Raw genomic sequence first — 7,573 nt, 5'->3', positions numbered from 1 at the left:
AGACAGAGCTGTGTTTTCACTTCCCATGTAACACAGCCCTGACACAGAAAAATCACTTGATTGGTTCATCCACCTATTGGCTGGAGTTTCTCCATGTTCTGGAGTGTGGCAGTGCTGCTTCCTCAATGCAGCACAGCTCTCCCAAGGGCCTGAGCTACTCCCAGATGAGGCTGCCAAGGTCACAAGAAAATTATCACGGATCAGGAGTGTCTGCACAGTTTTGGAGTGAGGAATAGCTTTTGGGGTAAGCTCACACCATGGCCGATGCCCTCCAGTGAGATGGATGCACAAGGAGAGGACATCAGGGCAGTTCCCTAGGCACCAGGATACACAACCTTCGTTTGCCCCCTGCCATGGTTAGATCTGCCCTAGACGGTGGTGTCCCCATTGCAGAACAGCTCTGTCTTGGAGCAAGGTCACGCCAAAACCCTGAGATCACCATAACAACGCTCCCTTCAATAATTTTAGGCCCCAAGTAGCGAACCATTTGCAGCTAAAGAAAAGAAAACCCCTCCAGTTCAATGGAGCCATGCAACCTGGGACATCGGTGGCAAATCCTTGAGCACATGGCTGATGTCAGTGCCTTCCATGGGACTTAATTATCAAACCATGAGATAGCATCAAACAAAGAGGCTGCTTTTTTTGATAAATGCGTACTTTTTAAAGAGAACATGTCAAGAGGACAAAGGTGAAGATGACACAATACATGGTAGCCACGCTGATTGTGAGACACTCCTGCTAATTTATCCCAGCACAGAACCAGGACCCTTTCTGCTGGGTTAGAGGTAAGGTTAGAAAACCCATGGGGACTTTAGAAGTGTGAAAACATCAAGCACTGAATGGCACAGGGACTTGAGCCTGAGAAAGCCCAGAAATGTTATCCTTCTACCCACTGATTCCCCAGGAAAGTCAGCCAGGTGGCTGGTGGCAGAGCGGGTGGCCTGAGAGGAGCACATTCCTGGAAAGCTTACAGGTGACAACACTAGCTTTTAGCCAGGACTGCAGCTTCTGACATTCACATTTCTTCCACGTCTTAAATGCTCCTCTAAGCCTGCCTCCTCTGCAGAGGTCCCAGGGCAGGTTGTGCTCTCCTTCCACCCATCAGTTCACTTTCTTATTGTTCCAAAGGTCCCCTGAGTCCCATCCAGATACCTCCCAGGTTTTATTACAATCATCATGCCAATCACGAAAGTTTTCAGTTCTCACATCCAACAAAGTTCACCCAGGAAGGATTAAAGATGCCCACACTGTTTCCCTTCATGGACTGTGGAAGGGCACTGATAGACATAGCGTATTTTCACACAGAGGGGAAATAATTCTGGGGTGAAGCGCAGCAGGAACTGGCTCCTTAACAGAGGCACACTCAGGCTCTTCCACCTGCCTGGGGAGCAGTGGTGGTGCCCAGCCCCACTGCCCCTCCAACCCCACGCAACACTTTCGCAACTGGCATGGACTCAGCGAGGAGAAAACACAACTGCACTTACCAGAGCTGAAATCCTACAAGGACCTGCTGGTGAGGCAAATAACCTGGAAAAGAGGAGAAAAAGAGATGTGGTTCAAGGGTTGGCTGTGGACAGCAACAGCAGAGTGTTGGTGTGGCCCAGCCCTGCAGGGGTGGATGGGGCAGCATGCTCAGACAGGGCTGTGGCAGGTGACCTACACTTGCATTGCACCAGGACCATCTAAATTGATCAGGGCCACCAAAATCCAGCCAGGCCCATTCTCCAGCCTCTCCAGGTGCTCAGCTGGTGCTGGCAGAGCTCTGAGCTGCCGCATACAGGTGGAATTCACCAAGGGATTAAGGAGCCATTTCCCACTCCCATCCTGGTACGAACCAGGCTGCCCCATCAACGTTCCCCTCTCATCAGCTCCTGGAGCACACCATGCAAATCTGCACTAAGGAGTCACAACAACGCACCTGGGAAACCATAAATATCTGTGAAAAATCTCCCCATAAATCCACGGGAAGAGGAATTTACAGCACTTTCTTTGGAGATTTCTCTGGGTGTTCCCTATTAAGCCACTGTGCTTGTATGCATAAGTACTCCTCAGACAGTAAAGTCTTCTCTGCCATCAGTTATCGGCTCTGCAAACAGGAGCAGCACCAGGCGTGGGATGTACAAACACCCAGCTGTAAAGATGAGGGACTGGCTCCTCACCTTGCGAAGAAATAAAGGGTATTAATTGCTTAGTGTAACCACGGCACACTCCCAGCAAGGACAGGGTGAACTGGTAGCCCTGACATGTACAGAACAACTGAGAAAAGGGAAACGAGCCAAAAAACTCTCTGTATGCTCTCAGAGTATGCCACACAATGGCAAAGTATGGAAAGAACGAGGATTTTTCACATCATTGGGGAAAAAAGTATCAAGTGGAGAAGAAATACAGAAGTGCTGGAATCAGCCCCAGCTACCCAAAGAAATTGCTGTAATATATTGTCCAGCCACATACCAAGGCCACTACAGAAATTAGGGAAGGAAATGCCTTGGCTGATGTAGCAGCAATGAATACACTTGTTAGTGATAATACATCAGTTACCAGGCTGGGCAGAAGCCTTTCCAACAAGAAAGGTTGACACAGGGCCTTATTAAAGAAGGTAATACGCAGTTAAGACACCTACTGGTCTCATCTGATGAATGGTTGACACAATACATCATATATATGCAGGAAGGGATTGAAAATAACATAAATATGCTCAATATGCTCAATGGTATCAGCCTACACCTCTGGAAATACATGTCCATGATATACGACCTGGAGATGACATTTTAATTAACATGTTCTCATGAAAATACAAACTGGAACCTAAGTGGGAAGCACCATATACCATCTTACTATGTTCCTATTTTGCTGTTAAAAGTTTAGGAAAAGAAAGATGGTTACACCATTCTCCCATCAAGCAGGTGGTAACTAGCCAGCCAGCTGACAAATGACTGACTCCTGGAGAAACTCTCACATCAGCTAAGAATGAATGGGACATCTCACTACTCTTGGTATTATTGACTCTGTTACTGGTACAGCATAGCTAAGGATAAAAATGATGGATGATCCGGATTAGTGGAAAGTTAACAAATCCAAAGGGAAGATAGTTTCCCTAGATTATACAGGAACAGGGTTCCCAATTCCTGAAACACCTGACAGGACAACTCTTGCTTTCTGGTGTCCATCAGATACGGTTTATAATTTAGCCTGGGCAGAGGTAAGCAGGAGGACAGGTCTCATTGCCTTGATAATACGAGCTGCTGCGCAACACTTAATACCAGTTGTTGCATGATGACAGATAATAGTTTAAGAAGTAATAGTATACAGTTAAAATCACTTGTGAAGTGTTGACCCAGGACTGATTACCCTTTCTCTGCTCATCCCCCTTCAAAGCAAACAGAGAGGGATGCAACTGGTATTACGGGGACAAGATTGGGAGTCCTTAATGGTATAGATGCTGAAGTGCTCCTAAATAAACTAAGTGCAACAACAAGTGATTTAAGCAAATTAGAACACCCATTGCGATCCTCTCTATTAGCATTGGGGACTAATCAATGGCTCTTATCTGATATATTGCCTCTGTGGGAGAAAATTAATGAGAGAGACCACCAGCTGATTGTAGAGGCACTTGGAATGGTCCAGGGCAGTCTTTCACCAGCTCTTAGATGTATCCACACTCAAATGCGGATGCACTCCACAGTGGCAGCACTTATGAGGGTAGGCAAAGAAGGCACCTTACCCACAGATGTTTGAAAAGTAGGTTGGGAAAACAGAACTGAAAGAGAATTTTAATCCTGGTGGTATTTGGCCAATTATGACCCCATTAACAATAAGGTCACAGTTTCTGTCCTAATAATATAATGCTTCAGTATACAGCATATACCCAATTGTTGCACTAAATCATGATACAATCATCCTCTTTCCCATAGAACATAAAGTATGGGTACCACAAAGTGGACACATGTGGCCAACAGTACATGGGAACAACAAGGATTCAGCTGTAAAAGAAACACCATTAAACCCCAAGACATGTCTTGACACTGAGCAAAATGTATGTCATTTTGAAACACATGCTGATGAAATCCCTGCAACTGCACTTATATATATTGGAAAAGGATATGTTTTCTTAAGGACTCTTTGTGGTTTTATATTAGTAGGTGATATTACTGTAGATACAAGTAATCATTCGCATATTTGCATTCGTAACTTTAGTGGAATTATAGGGTATGATTTTAATTATACGGCTCCTGTTACGTCCTGCCAGTTGTTACAGTCTAATTATACGCTAGTTAAAGACTTGTTACCTACTTCAACTGGAATTAATCTTAATGCTGGTAAGGAAATTATCACAACATGATGACTTACATCAAGTATTAAAACATATATGAATTGATGGATAAAAACTATAATCACTGTCCACCATAATGTGGATGAAATGCAGTATGTGTTCAAAAGAGGAAAGAGAGATGGAGAAGACCACTGGTGGGAAACTCTCCTGGGGTGGTCACCTACAGCCACAGGAATTTATAACCTCCTGCTCCACCCAGTGGTAATCTTACTAGCTTTGAGTCTATTTGGTCTGGTGCTTGTGATCATTCTGTATATAAGATTATGGAAGCTGCCCATGCTTTTTGAAAGGCTTTGCAAGCTTTGCTAAATGTATTAGCAGGGGTGCTTAATAAAAACAAAGGGAGGGCTGTAAAGAAGTAAAGGATATTAATTGCTTAGCATAACTTGCTTAGCATTAGTACCCTAAGATGTGCTGAAGCTTTAGGCCCCACTTTGAGCAGATTTCACCCTGCACATCTTCTGCAAGGCTGCCTGGGTTAATTGCCAGGAGAGCAGGTTGTATTTCAGCTATGACATTTCTCTGCATGTTTAACGTATCCCTATCATGACTCCAATGTATTTCTGCATAGCTAGGTGGGAGACAGGGGAAAATGAATAACACGTTTCCTTCCAGCATGAAATTGTGAGACTGTCCTCCACTGAGTGCAATTACTGTGTACATGACTTCTGTAGTCTGGCTAATACTGCTAAGTATACTGGAGATTAAGGGATTTGGGGCTGTAAAGTCCATTTCATCTATCCAGGCCTGAGCAAGGGAATGTGAGCAGGGAAAAAGTCTTGCAGAAACCTCTGGACCAAGCAGGGTCTGGCCTGCAGGCAACCATCCCACCACATCCCCTTGCTGCTCTCAGACCTCTCCCAGGCAGCTCTGAGCTGTGTGGGGTATGTGAAGGAGGGCAAATGTGGATGCCGGGGCCAAAGCACATCCCTAGGGCTGACCCTTCACCAGTGGCTCCCAAACTCAGTGTGCCCCATCAAGGATGCTCCTGACCCTATGCCAAGCACTGCTGTCATGTTCCTGGACTGCTGAGCCCTCCCCAGGGTGGCACGTTGACGACACGGGACACAGGGATAGACTTAAGCGGTCATGGTGCTGCTTCTGAGAGTGCTCAGGAGGCACAGGAGAAGAGCTGTTATCCCTGAGCCAGAGAGCTAATAACAACACCGGAGCACTTCTGCTTTGGCTGAGGCGATGGCCTCTCTCTGCCCCACGGAGAGGGAAGTTGCAGTGCTTCCCACGGGGCTGGACTGTGCTGCCAGTCCCCAGCTCTGCTGCACCTTGGCTCCTCATCAGAGACTTGCCCTGGGGATGCAGGCTGAGCTAATGGGGGGAATACCCTGCCCCAGTGCTAGAAGCTCAGGAAGCCTCAAAAATAACTCTCCTACAGAGCCAGCATCCTTCCCAGTTCAAAGCAGGCAGAGGCCAAGCCCCGCCAGCACTCCTGCCCTGGGTGAAGCCATGGCAATCTCCCTCCAGCTCTTCCAAGCCAATGGAATATGAAGCAGAGCAAATACTGGGTTGTTGTGAAAGCATTGAGGAGTGAAGCAGAGCAAGGAGATGGCTTTGAGTAGTAAAAGCTGCCCTTACATTATGAGCTCAGACACAGCCTTATGCATCCCCAAGCAGCAGAGGAGCCATCTCCACTTTGATCTGGGTTTGATTTAAAATGGAGCATCTCCCTCAGCATCACCCGCGGGGCAGCAGTGAAGCAACCTCATTTTCCTCTGCTTTATCCCTTTTGCCACCTGCGGTGTGCCCAAGGTCCTAGGGCCACAAACTCTAGCTCCGTGCACTCCCCAGCCATGATGTGCTGGGGCACAGCTCTCAGCTGTGGGTGCATCCTGCTCCCTCCCTGCTCTGAGGTGGGGATGAGCCAGCACAGAGCCAGGGAAATGAGAACTTGCTGGGGCATAATGCCAATTCAACGCCCATTAACTTCCCACAAATCCTCCGCTCCACAGCCTTATCTTCCTCTGCCACGTCCCCTTGCTCCCCATCCTCCTCCTCCTCCTCCCAGACTAATGGTCTTTTTGGATGTGGAGACAAGCTGTGTAGGTACCCTCGGCTGTGCTTGGGAGCCCTTCAATGACAGTATCTGCAGGAAGGTCTGATAGGAGACAACCCTGACACCCCAGGCACCCACAGGCAATAGGATTGCCCCACAGAGCACAGCTCATGGCCAAATGCTCTCCTGCTCTTGTGGATTGAATATCAGACTCTGAACATTAACTTTTACAGCATAATATATCCAGCACCAACCCACATTGCCAGGAGATACCCCAAAGCCATCACCACATCTGGATGCGAATGACTGTTTAAACACCCCGCATGGTCCTGTGCATAGGGGATAGATTTACTGTCACTTCTTGTAAAATTAGGAAAGGATAAAACCAAACAGCTGAGCAGCAATGTCTGTTGGGCAAGGGGGGAGTGACACCAGCACAGCTCAAGGGCTTCGGCTAGAAAGGGCGCTCCAGAATAAACACCAGCACAGTTCACCATGAGGCATCTTTGCTTGCAGCTCCTGCCCTAAGAGTGGATTTGACCTGGGAGCCCTCCTGACCTGCGGCAGCCTGACAGAGCTTGTTTGAATCAGCACTTTCTGCAAGCAGCCATGTTTCAGTGGTCCTTCCCTGCAGGGCAGGAGGGGCAGGAGGGGCAGGCAGCTCCCCTGGGAGGTCCAGTGAAGTTCCTCAGATCAACAACAAATGAAAAGCACTGACAGTGGAGCTCAGCCCAGCTGCCCTCCCTGCCTACACTCTCACTGCACTGCTGGCCGTGCAGGAATTCAGTGGCAACACAGAGCCAACAGCAACCCTGCCACTGCCCAGGAACAGCTTCAGATTCCTCCATGCCCCCTCGTTCCCCTTGACCTGAGCTGTCTGCTCCACACCTTGTTCCCCTGGCAGCTACATCCATGGGCTCACAGCACTGGCTTTGCAGAAGAAAAAGTTCACCTTTTCAGCAAAGAGCCCATGTTTTACACAACAAATTGAACTCGGCCCAAACCTTATTGTTCCACCAGAAGACTGTTTGCACAGGAAGTTTGTGTCCAGTCCCTTCCATCAAGAGGTGGAGCTTCCTACATGAGGAAGGGCTTTGGAATACAGAGCATTCCTCAAGGCAGCAGATAAATGCTGGACCAGAGTTAGTGGCTGGAGGCTGGAATCTAGGCAAAGTTGGACTAAAATAAGGCCCAACTGGTGGACAATCACAAGGAATATTGCAGCAGCTGAGTTA

The 7,573-nt window shown here is 47.8% G+C and overlaps 1 protein-coding gene across 2 annotated transcripts in view; it reads right to left on the bottom strand.

Moving 5' to 3' along the window:
• LINGO1 (leucine rich repeat and Ig domain containing 1) overlaps nucleotides 1–7,573 on the bottom strand; it is a 139,704-nt gene that overhangs the window by 101,356 nt on the left and 30,775 nt on the right. For both annotated transcript variants that reach the window (XM_017745197.1, XM_017745198.1), the window contains exon 2: nucleotides 1,485–1,527. The gene's annotated coding sequence lies outside the window, so the exon portion shown is untranslated. The remainder of the gene's footprint in view (nucleotides 1–1,484; nucleotides 1,528–7,573) is intronic.

The sequence above is a fragment of the Corvus brachyrhynchos genome, unplaced genomic scaffold, assembly GCF_000691975.1.
Source record: "Corvus brachyrhynchos isolate BGI_N302 unplaced genomic scaffold, ASM69197v1 scaffold309, whole genome shotgun sequence".
NCBI lineage: Eukaryota > Metazoa > Chordata > Aves > Passeriformes > Corvidae > Corvus > Corvus brachyrhynchos.
Note: the sequence above shows the minus strand (reverse complement) of the source record. Positions and strands in the feature narration are given on the sequence as shown.